The sequence below is a fragment of the Sylvia atricapilla genome, chromosome Z (genome assembly GCF_009819655.1).
Source record: "Sylvia atricapilla isolate bSylAtr1 chromosome Z, bSylAtr1.pri, whole genome shotgun sequence".
Lineage (NCBI taxonomy): Eukaryota > Metazoa > Chordata > Aves > Passeriformes > Sylviidae > Sylvia > Sylvia atricapilla.
The window spans coordinates 49,783,226-49,797,197 of record NC_089174.1 but is presented as its reverse complement, the minus strand read 5'-3'; the positions used below and the strand labels follow the sequence as shown (position 1 = coordinate 49,797,197).

General features: G+C 40.3%; 1 long non-coding RNA gene across 1 annotated transcript; it reads right to left on the bottom strand.

The window, feature by feature from the left end:
* Window positions 1-836: 836 nt before the first annotated feature.
* LOC136373993 (uncharacterized) lies at window positions 837-2,485 on the bottom strand. The gene is made up of 3 exons (XR_010745782.1): window positions 2,448-2,485; window positions 2,265-2,337; window positions 837-1,536 (listed from the first exon to the last, which is right to left on the bottom strand). It is a non-coding gene; the product is annotated as an uncharacterized lncRNA (long non-coding RNA).
* Window positions 2,486-13,972: the final 11,487 nt, after the last annotated feature.

The following is a 13,972-nucleotide window of genomic DNA, read 5'->3' as shown; positions in this document are numbered from 1 at the left end:
TGTACTTTCAGGATGTGGCTGAATGCCTGCTATTAGAGGCAGCCTGCAGTGGGACACATTCAGGGCACAAGTAAAAGATCACTTTTGAGGACAATGAAGACATTAAATGGTTCACAGAATTTCACTTATGGTTTGAGAAGGAAAAGGAGCAGGATGGTCGTAATCCAGATAGCGTAGACAGCTCCTTTCCACAAAGGCACACTCCAGCACCAAGACTCTCTGTGCCAACAAGGAAAGCCAAGTCCTGCAGGACCAACAGAAAGGAAGAAAACATCATCAGTCAAAAGACCAGCGAAGCATTCAAATTACCACTCTCACTTAAAATATTTCCTTCAAAATGCTTTGATCGGACTTGTTTGTAAAAGATTTGTTCCAGAAAGTTTTGAACCACGGACTCCTTTGTAAAAGATTTGTTCCAGAAAGTTTTGAACCACGACAGAGGGCAGGAGGGTGTTAATGATCAGGCTTCTTCTATCAATGGAGACATTTACCTGAAAAATGCAACAGGGAAAGCAAGCATCACAATGCTTCGGCTTTTATTTACTTCAGCTGTATTGAGAGTGGAAAAAAGAAAAACAGATCCATCCCTTAATCAGAAAATCCTATGGCATTACAAAAGGATAAAAAACCTGACAGAATTCAACAGGCTAGTTTAACAAAAGGTTATTAGAGGGAATTCTGCACACTGGCTTAAGAGCTGGTTTCCTAACACTGTTGAAATTCCATTCTGCTGCAGTAATATCCACACACAGAAGAATATTCTTATGCTCTCTTATCAATTTCCACTGTTCTTTATTGGAAGAACACTAAATGAAAATAACACAGCAAAACTGCTTAGGGAAAACAGCCGGTTTTAATCACTCTTTCTCCTCATACCTCACCATATCACACAGAGAGAAAAGTAGCTTTCAGACAAATATGACATATTAAAGGGCCAGTATGCAGTTTTAAGACTCAGAGGCTAGGTTTTCAGGGATTTGGAGCTTATGGGGTGTGGGCCAAGGAGGAAAGAGAGAGATTGTCTTCCCTTAAATTTGGCATAATCACATGGAAAAGGTGGCACTGGACCAAAATTTCAGAGAATCCAAAAATTTCCTGCTGACTCCCCAGATCCTGCACCAAATAATAATGCACAGAACTTCGTGTTGGTTAGGTCATACAGACCAACAAAAGTTTGGGGATGCAGTCTCTCTGTCTTTGCCTCTTAAATATCAAATATTTACATTCAGTGTGGGCTGCTTAGGGCAGGGGCAAACTGCCACAGAGCTCCCACCTCAGGAACACACTCTGTGCCATTAGCAACCTGGCCTCCAGAAAAGGTGAACATCCTACGTACACTCACTTCATACACCAAATGAAATCAGGCCAGCATGTCAGCACGGCTTCCAGAAGATCTGCAGTCAGGACAAATCTGAACGGTGTCACCTGGCTGTACAAAGCACCCATACAAAGCCGCAAGGGCTTGTCCACTGTCCAATTGACAGAGACACCCCACATTTGCACATGGAGAAACATTTGATCAGAGTCATCCACCTACTAAAAAGAAAAAGTAAAATAAGAATGTGAATCAGAAAAGTTAGTCTGTGAATAGAGATTTTCATCATGCCTGCTTTTTGTTCACAAATAATTTTTCTTCTACTGCCATGAGCCAACAACAACAAAAAATGTGAACACCATCACAATTAGATTTAGGTATCTCTCTGTCCATTCTCAAGTTCTTAGAGTAAAGCCAGAATGAAAGAGCTGCAGCACTTCTCAGACTAGAAAGCTCTGGCTATAAGAATGTAATCTCTTTTATTTAGCAATACATTATCTCAACTACATCCTAGAAACAAATATGTAGATTTAATTCAGTAAAGAGCCTGTACTAAACTTTCATGATGCAAAAGTTTGAGTCCAGAAGTAATCACCATGCATCTTGTGAAAACAGGCCATAGACTCTTATTTTAGCATAGGGAGGAATGGCCCTTAAAATTCAATAATCAAAAACAAGCAGTGGAAGATTCCTCCCTAGGAAGACAATCAGCTTAGATCGATTTGCCACTTCTAAAAGTACCATCCATAATGATAACTCTAACACTGACTCTAGATAACTTAGTGCTTCCGAGTTTGGATGTTAAATTTGAAATATCAGAAGAGCAAACCCATTTTCTGGCTACCAGGAAAAAAAACCCAACAAATCCTGCCTCTCCCCTTCCCGCCCTCCCCCCCCCCCCCCCCCCCCCCCCCCCCCCACTATAGTACTTTGATATTTGGCCATTTACCTTTAGTTCTGAGGAAGCTACAGGTCTGCCACTAATGAGAAGAAGGAGGAACTGTGGTATCCTCTCCATGAATCTGTGAAATAAATTAACAGACTTCTACACTTTGTATTTGGAAATAAAAGGAAAAAATAATTTCACAAAAGTAAGACAAGCCACTTTCTGCATGCATAGTATCATACATACATCAATAAAGAAAGAACTTGAGGGAGGAAACAGTGTGAATATCAGATATGGGATCACATGCCCACCATGGGGCTGACTCCCTGTACAGATATGGCTAAGTTCTTTAATATTACATCATATGTAGTCAGGTTCTATTTTAATTGCGTGCACTTGTTCTTCATGATAAAAGTGCCTACTGGCAGGGACTTACCTGACACAGTAAGCCTTTAATAAGGAAAAAAAAAAAAAAAAAAAAAAAAAAAAAAAGAGAACAGAGAAAAAGCCAAAAAATGTTGGATTTGTAGGTCCTGCAGCTGCATAAACTTTAGTCAGTGAAGCCCTGTGAGTACTGCCTGTGCAGCACACTGACTGGTGTGCTCCAAATAAGATCACCATTCTCCTCCTGGAAGGGAGGATGCGGGTGAGCTGAGCCAGAGGGTGGACAGATGTGAGTCTGCAGTGGGGAGGGAGAAGAGGAGGGAGAGATGATATAGGCAAATGTGGACCATGCACAGAGCACTTGAAAACTGCACGTTAAGCTCTTCAACACCTTTTCTTTATCCCAGTACTTTCAGATTGGGAGGGCAATCCTCATTATAATGCTGGCAAATGAAGTTCTTTTTAAAGAAAAGCTGACCAGCTGGAAGTCTTAAAACATTGAGAGAGGAAAAAAAAAAAAAAAAAAAGAAAAAAAGAGCAAATCTAAAGTCTCTGGATTTCAACACAGACATGAATCTCATTTTCATGAGGAACAAATGCTATGCTGTCACAATCAGTGGGTCAAACCTCTCATGATTGACTTAAGTGGTGAACACTGTCAGAGTCTAAAACTTCAGGACAGAATAAAGGCCTGAATGTGGGTGAGATTCTGCTCCCTGAAAATAGAGATGTGGCTGCAGGAATTTGTCCCTCAGATCCTCGGGGGGCTCAGGAAGTAGAGTTGACCACAGACCAAATCACTTCTCCAGCTCACACACACACTATCATCAGCCTGTAAGACTGGGCAAGAATTAAAATCAGGCACTTTGAGGAATGAGAAAACCGTAGGATTATTGGATTCTTTCTCAAAACAGTATCTCTTTGGTCTGGGACCTTGCACAGACTCTACCAGACATATCCAAGCCACACAGCTTATGCAATGCTTTGAGACACCTTGCTTCCACTGGCAGTTTTCCTAACCTTAACCTCTCTTCATTCCTTAACCTAATGAATTTGCACTCTCAAGCATGAAGAATGCTGTAATGGAAATTTTATCCCATTTTGCAATGATGATGGATGCTTCCTTTTTTCATGGTAATCTCAGACTCTTTTCAAATCTGCAAAGCTTGTTTTCACAGCAATGCTTGCAGCAACACGATTCAAAGGCCAACTTCATGGTACTATTTCATACTTTCAGTTTATGTAATTTCATGCTTTTTCCACCCTTCAATTTGACTGACCCCAACATTATGAGATTATTTTAAGAGGACATTAGAATGATCTACTTTGCCCTGTACATTTTCATTCATCCTCTATAACACCCCCTTTTCCTCCCCTCTGACCTAAGAAGTTCATTCTTTTTTATCTTTTCATAAGGAACAGCTTGTTATCTTCAAAAATAAGCCATTGACTGTCAATACGAGGAGATGGAGAGGCATGGTAAGAACATATCATGAGGCTGAATGATATAATTACAATTACTTTCACTTCAATTTTCTGCCTCGTTCTCTATGTTTTTATCCCTAATGTTTCAATAAGATGCACTGTGCAGACCTTTTAGTCCCAGCTCTTCCTTTCTGATAATATGGAAAATGTTATAGTTTTGTTTGCTCAAATGCAATATAAATATTGCTTGGCTTCTGAGTGTGAAAATCTTGTCTTGAAGCACCAGAAGGTAGAAAAAGTTGTACTGTAGGGCAGAAATGTTTGCTGGTGTGTTAGAGTGGCCATGCATGCAAATCCTTTATTTCATCCACACACCAAGAGCTGTGCCTCACAGAGATGAAGCAGAACACTCATTATCTTCCAGGAAACTTCTGGAGAAGTCTCCTCAGCAATATAATCACTCTCTGGCATAATGCCATTTCAAGGCAACCTTTAAGACTGCAAATCCAGAGGCTAGCAGATTAGGCCACCTAAGGTGAAAAGACTTCCTAGAGTAGGTGGCTGAGGTGCAGCCTAGCATGCTGGTAAAAGCCTTCAGACTAAATGTCAGTGGCAACCTCTGACTTGAGGAACCTTCTCACACTGTCACCCAGAGTCTTTCCTCCTTTTCCATATTTTCTCTCTCAAAGTAATCTCTGCATACCTGTGTTACTCTTAGTAAAGGACTTGGGGCTTGGGGAAGTGCTCCCAGAAAAGCAGGGTGATTTTTTTTTGAAAAAAATCAAATTAACCATGATGTAACCCTGGAGTTCCTGGAGACTTTGCCTCTCACACAGCTGGTGGAGCACACAGCCACGAGATGCAGTTGTGGCTGAACCAGCAGTGGTCTGGTGTTCACACACTGCCTGCCACTGCTCTGTATGACCCCAGTGACTGATGGCATGAGGGAATGAAAAAATCCCAAGCCTTGGACACCACAAACAAAGAAAGACACAAACTTCACCACAATCCACTTGTGATCCCAGTAGAACTTCATGAATTGTTGGAAATTTAAAGGGCCTGCTTAGCATGTTGGTCACTACAAATCATTTACTTCAATGCAAATGTCACAGCAGCTTCATTGACAATAAATGATCATTCTGAATTTGCACTACAGAGACCAAGGACAGAATTTGTGAATTTTTCAAGTTTTCACTTAAAACTCTAGTTGCGACTTACAGAATGATCCATGCTAAGATGTAAAATATCAGAGCAAAATGTTTTTTTTTTCCTTTTTGCACTGTGCCAGCACTTACCGTTTTTATTTGTAGCTTCTTTTTTCTTTTTTTCTTTTTTTAAGGCTTTCTTTCCCCTGCAAACACCTGACGTAACTCAGCCCACAACACAGGGAATAAATGTAGCCATTATGGACATAGCATGCTGAACAGTGCTCACTTGCTCTAGTGCCATAAAGAAAACACAGTTACATTCATTCACAGAGAATGACCATATTCAAGTCACTCTCTATGCTACTATTTTTACTTCAACCCTATAGTTAGATTCTGTATTTTCAACAGTAGAAAAGAGACAAACTTTCTCACTGGAATCTGTTTCCTAGTCCTTGGGATCACATAAAATGAAGGTCATTGTCTAGCAATGGTTCAAGAGTAATAAAAAAACCCACAGGGTTAGAAATACTGCTTCGGTTTTACAGAAGGCTATTTGGTGCATTAGAGATGGACTATTTATGCAGCTAATTATTTTATAAAATTTTTTTGGTTTCCTACAAAATAGACAACTCCATTTATGAGAAAAATGCATTCCCACATGTTAGTTAATACAGGATGAGAGAACTACTAGTCTGCTACATTGGGCTCTTTGCATTTTGAAATCAGATGGGTCATGAGGTACCAGGGCAGCCCTGTCCTGCTTCACAGATTTCATGTTCACACAGACAGACCTGAATTAAAAGTGCAGGTCTGATAAAGCTAAAGAAAAGAAACTGCACAATCCTGCTTCAATGTTTTGTTTCTACCGCAGCTTTAGAAAGAATCAGGCTCATAACTCACGGTGCTGGTGTGATTTCATTGGGTTATATATTCATTAACTTATAACAAGCAATGATTGTGCAATGAATGAATGACAAAATATCAAGTGCCCCAAACTTGCTCTCAGGTGACACTAGTTAAATTTCTTTGTAGAACATTTTTTTTTCTATCTCAAGGCAATGTTAGCAAAACCTCAATTTATTCTTTTACTTGATTGCTAAATGTCATGCCTTCAATTTTTGGATGAGACCAGAAAGCTGTGGCACAGTTCAAGATGTTTGCAGTACAGTAGCCAGCTTTGGCACAAGGCCTCCCAAGGAAACACATTGGACTTCTAAAAAATACCTATTTATATTTCAACATGAAATGCAGAAATTAAGGAATCTCAGATCTCTGTCAGAAAACAATCCATTAAATTGACTTCCAAAAAACAGTGACTATTTCTACTTTGATGAACTCGAAGCTGTTGTCAGCCATTTGACAAGAACAAAACAATTTAAAAAGCAGAGCACTGTTTTGATGGTATATTAGGCAACATAGCATACTTCAGTAATGCATTTCTTAAACATATTTCAACATTTTACAGAAAGAAAACTGCTCTTTAGAAAAGCTAATCAGGAATGGCAAAAGTAAATTTTGAAAAATTGTGAAAAAATATATTATTTGTTCAAATATATAGTTTCAAATTGTACAATATTTATTTTTCACACTTTCCTTCCCTAATATTTATTCTAAATATGCTGTATCTTTATATGCATGATGAGAAATCAGATAGAACATGTGTTTGTAAAGATAGTATTTTTTGACTTTATAAAGGACCAGGAGAAGTAGCAAGAGTGGTGTAGAAATTGAAATAGACCTTTAGAAAGAACATGAAAATACCTCAGGTGCATGCTGTTTGTTAGCTAAGGGTTTAGATCTCTGAAGTCTGCCGCGTACTATCTCGCCTAGGAGTCAAAGAAAAACTCCTGTTGTTATATTCTTGCAGATTTAGGAAGTCTACTAAGTCAAACAATGAATGCTCTTTTAATAGTCACAAAACCACAACTGTTTCCTTGGTTTTATTCACCCCTTACAAATTAAAACTCTGATTTCATTGAAATTACAGAGCAGCTAAGATTTCATCCAGTATCCACACTGATCAGCAAGTTTAAAGGAAGTCCAGGATCCCCGGGGTTTTCAGTCTTACAGAAACATAAAAAAGTGAGTACCAAACTTGCTGCTTGCTTCCCAGACAGTCTGTGACCCCAGCAGTCTTCTGGCACCTTCTCACCCTGGCCCCCCAGCTGCTTTCACACCTGCCATACGGGCAAAATGGACACTTCTCCCACATGGAAAATCTGGCATGGCAGCACCGGCTTGTTCAGCAAATGCTAATATGTCCAAAGAACCGTAGAGTTGATTAACTCTGCGTAGATTTAAACAGGGTAGAATGCCACTGAATATGAACCTATTCAAAAGCTTTCACTTAAATGTATTTCACTTTATTAGAAGAAAATAAAGGGATGACCTATTTCCATTAAGTTTTCGAGGAATTATTTTTCCATTTATTTTTTTGTAAGAATTCAGAGAGGAAGAAAATTCCATGGAAGCTTTCCCAGATGAAAAAAACCATGGCAGATGAGGAAATGATAGTACTGGTTTGACATAATGGACTTCCTAGGAGGTTTTACATTACAGAGGAGAAAATATTTTCTAAACTTTTGGTGAACTTTGGGAGTATATTTGAAAATTTCTAGATACTAAGTAAAGAAAACTTGAAGAGCACACATACTAAGTCCTCAGTAAAAGAATGTAACATTTGGAAGAATGAAATTCTGGTACTTAAGTTTATTAATTAATAATGTGACTGTGTCACACAGCAAAAATAATCCTTGCTTTTCTTCTGTAACTATACTGCATAGTTTTCTTAAACTTCCTCTAAAGCAGCTACAAGTGCCAAGGACAGGATATGAGATGGGATGGCCCATTGGTCTGAATAATTTCTTTGAACCAATGCCAATCTCACAGTTTAGTCCCAGACAGCAAATACCACAGCCACTCAATCACTAGCCTTCTGTTGGAATGGAGGAGAGAATCAAAAGGGTAAAAGTAAGAAAACTTGTAGTTTGAGGTAAGTACAGCTTAAACAACAGCAGTAATAAAAAAAATTAAAAAAAAAAACCCAAAAACATAAAATCCAATAAAAACAAGCTATGCAAATAAAGGGGGAAAAAGCTTTACGTATACATTTAACAAAATCCACCTTGTCTGTTCGCACTAGGGGCTCTACTAGTCAGGCTGTCCCTGTCCAATCAAAACTTTAATATACTGTATTAGGGGATAATGTTCCTGCACTGGACATAAAAAAAAGCTGGAGGAATCAGTCTGCATTATTCTTGCCTCAGGCAAAGTCAGTTCCTTCTGTGATATTGCTTTTGTTCAAGGACTTAAATGACTGGGGTTTCCTATCTGGGCTTGCTGTGTGATCAGCGGGACTTACCCAACATAGCATCAGCTGAATGATGTATAGAGGAGACCCTTCCTTTGCTTGTGCAGCCCAGAACTGGCAATTGGGCTGCCAGGAGAAGCTTTGCTTCAGTGCCCATCACTTCCAGAGCAGCTTGAAGCCCTTTATAAGCTTCCAGTATCTCCTTTTCAGCTGAACTATAATGGGCCTCAGATCCTCTGTTTGCCCAGCTCCCAAGCCGTAAGGGTTGACCTTGAGTTTCCCCTGCTACTTTCTGTCAGAGGCTCCAGGAAAGACCATCCTCCCCAGCTGCAGTGTAAAACACATTACAGCTTATGATTAATGAACTATCACTCACTGAGTTTATTCAAATTCTTGATGTTCCTCAGAGCCCCATGTGAAAACTGATTTTCTCCCAGTTCCTTGATAGAGGGGGCCAAAACTCAGACTGTAATTTGGGGTGTGCACTCTTCAAAACCCCACAACACCTAAGAAAGCTTGTTTCCTTTTAGCTATTGGTCAAAACACTGCTATTATCTACTTTATCCCATCCATTGGGACATGACTTCCATGTTGCATCTTACTTCTAAAAACTGGATCTACTGCGTAGGTCCCTGGCTGTCACTTTTGTTTAGAGCAAAATCAGACCACTTTCTTCCCATTTTTCTTTTCCAAAACCTCACTTTTTGTGTTTCTCCATACAATGCTGTTAACAATATATTCCAGGTGTTCTGGAGCTTCACCCTGCTCCAGTACAATCTGGATCAGTCCACAGCAGATGGTGGGGCTGCCTTTCCACCCCTGGCACAGTCAGTTCCAGATCTACTGGACATTCTCCAAGTGAAAACAAACTATGGGCCTGCCCCCTGCTGCCAGAGGGATTGAGAAAAACACATCAGAAATGTCAGTGGTGGGACCACTTGGCTGCCTTTGACTTGTGCTCATATTGAAGCTCCAGAATGTTTGGTATGGCAGCACTCAGAGGTGGCATTAATTCAGGTTGTGATAATTTACTCAGTCTCCATCCCCATTAGACTTTTACACTTGCCATATGGGGCTGTTAAGGGGTAAGCAGATCCTGCTGATCACACCTTGGCTCTCCAGCCGGCAAATAACCTCATTACCCACCATGGCAGGCTCATTACCTACCATGCACCATTGTGGTAGTGATTGGCACCTGCTGTTCTTCAGCCTTCAGCAACCCCACAACAGAACATTCCACTGGGACACCAAGCAAGGTAGACAGATGCCTAATTTCCTCTGCGTCCAAGGCACCTACAACAAAGGCCAATTTATTATTTTTGGTCCTTGAAATTCCCTCTCCTGGGATGGTCTATGCAAAGGATGCCTCTAGGTCAGTGATAATGGGTTGCTTTTGCCACTGATTCCCGATCGAGCTGACTCCAGACTCCCATGAATCAGCTATTTGGATCCTCTTATCATTCCAGAAATACAAGTGGGCTCTGTCCCTGGATAACCTGATGGCAATTAGGGTACACTGTTCACTGCCCCAGTGTCTACCAAAGCTTTGTATTCCTGTGGGCTGCTGTGCCAGGCCATCAAATCCATACAGTCCAGTATACTTGGCTGTCCCTTTGCTCCACCTGGCTGAAGGCAAGGCACATCTAAATCCTGGCCATAGTATTCATTATTCGCATCTTGTAAATACAAATCAGAAGTCTTTCTTTATAAAGATCAGAAATAAGACCAGCCCTTCCTGTCTGTTTGGGAACTGCACACTAGAAACTAGAGCAGCAATTTTCCTTAAAGAACACTGTTTTGTGATTGCTTTTTTTCCCTGCAACTCATGTACCCACGCCTCTAGGGTCAGTAGATTTTTCGCTCTCTCTCATCATGACCATGCAAGCAAAACCATAGAGTGGCCCATGGTGTGTACCCACTGTACCTGTGGCAGTGCATTTTTATCTTTATCAGTTTTATGTTTGTGTTTATGACTTGTTTTTATAATGTTATATGTGAAATGCTTTGTTCCATGTACCTCCCATGTCCCTCCTCACTTAGTTCCACCCCTGTTGCAGTTATCTGTCTATCATGTGTCACATAAGCCCTGGTCCTGCTCATCACTCGAAGACCTCTCCCTGAGTCTGGAAGATTCCAGGGAGAGCGTTGAGTGATTGGGCAGGATCCAGTCCTCCCTCTCCTATTCTCTCCCTATGGTTGCTACACCTGTCCATTGCATTACGAGCCACACCCTTGTTGTACCCCATCGGTCCCTAGCTGAACCCTGCCCTGTGTTCCACCCCCCTTTAAAGTTACTGTATTGGAGCACTTGGGGTCTCTTCTGAGGCGGGTGCCCCAAGGTGAGGACTACACACCTGGAGAGCCAATAAACTTGTTGTGGTTTTGCCTCTCGAGAGTCCCTCCTTTCTTCTTCCTGCCATCATCACGCTTCGCTCCTGACCAGCCAAGACCCACTGGGAATACAGGCACCATCAGATGTACTCTCCCTTTTGAGCAGAGGAATGCTTACTCCTAATTCATAAGATACTGATCCCTACACATGGGGAGTACAACCTCATTAAACTGTGGGAATCCCTGGGACAGTTTCTCCACAGGCAGATGCAGGCCTGGAGGGAGGAACAGCGACTTTCTTTGTACTGACAGAGTTATCCAGCCAACTCAACCCACCTTTTGTCCCTCTATGTCTTTCCAAATCATTACTGCCAATGAGTCTGCATAGCACAGTGCTCCACTCCTTTAAAAATGTACACCACACAGGTACTGTACAGATCTTCATATGGATCTGTATGGATAATTGTTCATTGTCCAGGTCATCATAAATCACCTCCAGCACAGCTAATTCCCTCAGGTACTAAATACTGCTCTCAATGGTGGACCACTTCCTGGGCAACATATAATATCTTCCCTGATGGAAGACACCATGGCTTATTTAGAAGGACATGATATTAGAAGAAGAATCACTAGATATCCAGTGTTCCTCTTCAGGATAATCTTTGCATGCTCAGCTGAATTACATAGGCTTTGTAGGTATGCACTGCAGGAGACATAGAGGAAAGGAGCAATTTAGAGTTTTGTGGTTAAATATTTGGCAATCCATGTAGATCATGGTTAATATTTAAAGCCTAACCCAAACCACTATAGCAATTCTCTACTCATCAGACTGCAGAATTCCAGGTCAAATTACCTGAATGTGCTTAACTTTGAAGATATGAAGATAAGAGGGATAGCAACTGCAAGCTAGCTGAGAATAATGTGGTTCAGAAATATAGTGCTGGTAAAGTCCAACAACATTTTCAACCCCAAATTTTATTGCCTGAAGACATCCCTATTCCTTAACCAAAAACAACAACAACAACAACAACAACAACAACAACCCCCAAACCAAAACCAACAACAAAACAAACAAACAAAAACAAAACCAAAAACGATAGAGACATACACCAGTGGAGACTTCCATTTTATCAAAGCCTTGACTTTTTGTGAAGACACAGAAGTTTCAAGCATCAAAATCCCTGATAAGCAAATACCTAAGGACTTTTCTGGTCCAGAGACTAAATGAGATTTGAGACTTCCATTCAGTTCTTTTCTTATGGAGCATCACACATCAACAGTAATGGTACACATTACTCTGATATGAATCAAGAGATAACTTGGTTTGGAAGAATCTTCTGTCCAAAAACAAAACCCCATCACAAACTTTTTATACTACTTAATATTTAAGTAATGAGGAAGACTGTCTGGTTTCATTAATACTAGAATTGGCTCCAAATGGAAAATATACTTACAAGAACAAAGCAGATTCTTTTCTCTTACTTGGGTTGATTGTAAATTTTTATAAAGTATCCAAAAAGTGGACACAGACCAAAGTGGAGGAGTGCACATTTTTTGAGGGAAGACTCTGAGCTGGTATCCTGAGACCAGGAGCAGTCAGATGCCATGCAATCCTCTGTGAATCTGGGCAAGCTTATCAGAGCTTGCTCAGAGTAAACCTCTTGAGGGAGAAATAGGCCTAATACCAGAGAACCTCTGCCTGTTCCCGCATTTCCTTATGAGATAAAAAGAATACAAAATCAAAGAAAATGTTTACTAATGGGCCTGTAACTGTAATGAGCAATTCCCCATCCCTCATCTATGCTTATAAAAATAATAATAGTGAGCTACATTTTGCTTTGCATTTCTTTTCTAGAATAAAGCATCATTTTACATACCACAAAATTAGTCCTCTGACTACTTAGTGAGAAATCTGACTTTAAATTACATCTTCTTAACTATATTTCATTACCTTTGGCATTGAAACTGGCCATCTATGAGTAACACACCTTTCTGAGCAGATAATTTGGGATACAATGACTAAGTGGTTCCTGATGACTTCTTGGAAGCTGAGTTAGTGGAAAGCATGTTTATTTATAGGTTATTAGCAAATGAATTCTCAGAGAAGAGGAAGTACAGTGCTGAAGTGGTCTACCTTGTAAGGATGGTGTTGCTCTCTCTGATGTTCAAAGGCTCTGTATCTCATTCAAACTTTGCAGAGACTAACTTTTAATGAAAGAAAGAAAAACAACAACAACAAAAAAGACAAGCCATCCAGTAGTGATACTTCACTTGTTATGAAGAGCCAGATGCAACTCATTCTACCAGTAGTGACAGTATGCACTGTCCCTATGGTACAGGTAAACAGAGCAGGCAGCTCTTAAAACACTTTCTTCCTTCTCTGTGCCTTCTAGACTTCCTAAAACACACAGCAGTGCCAAGTTCATGGCCATGCAGTGCTGCAAGTGTTTGCATGGAGCCACCAAGAGAGATGTAGGCTAACAGCAGGGCTTTGAGATCTAGTTTCCAGCATTCCTGGAAATATACACTGGGTGCACTGTGTGTTGCCAAGTGGAGCCCAGTCAGCCTTGTCCAGACTCCTCTGTTTTCCAAGGAGTTGCATTTAGATGTTAAATTGTTTATACACCTTCTTGACAGATTCCACTCAGCATGTAGAGACTGAAATGTCTCTCCCGACTGTTTTGAAGGCAAATAGATAGGACTTCATGCTATTATTTAACATAGTAACTTCACTACACTGTTTTGCCAATTTATCCTTTACTTGTAAGGTTGCAGGTTCAGGAGCTGTCACCAAACACATACACAATGCATCCAAGATTAGATAATTGGCATGACATCTTCGAAATAGTGGGGAATAGAAAATTAGAAATATCTTTCTATTAAGTTGAGAAACAACTGAGTGCAACTCTGAAGTTGTTAAATTAACCTTTTAAAATACCATTTAATTATAGTTAAAAAAAACAACCGGCTGACTTGAAATAAGTAACTAGAACTTCTTCCTTCCTATTATTTAGGTGATTTCAAAAATATTTGTGCCTGCAGACTAAGGGTGTGGATGGTACTTCTCAAGTATTTCCGTAGGGAAGAAGTTTTGGAATTCTTATCTTGCCATTTAGGACCCCTCTCCCCTTTAGCTGAAAAGCAGATTTAAACAGGTGTTATTAAAAAAAATT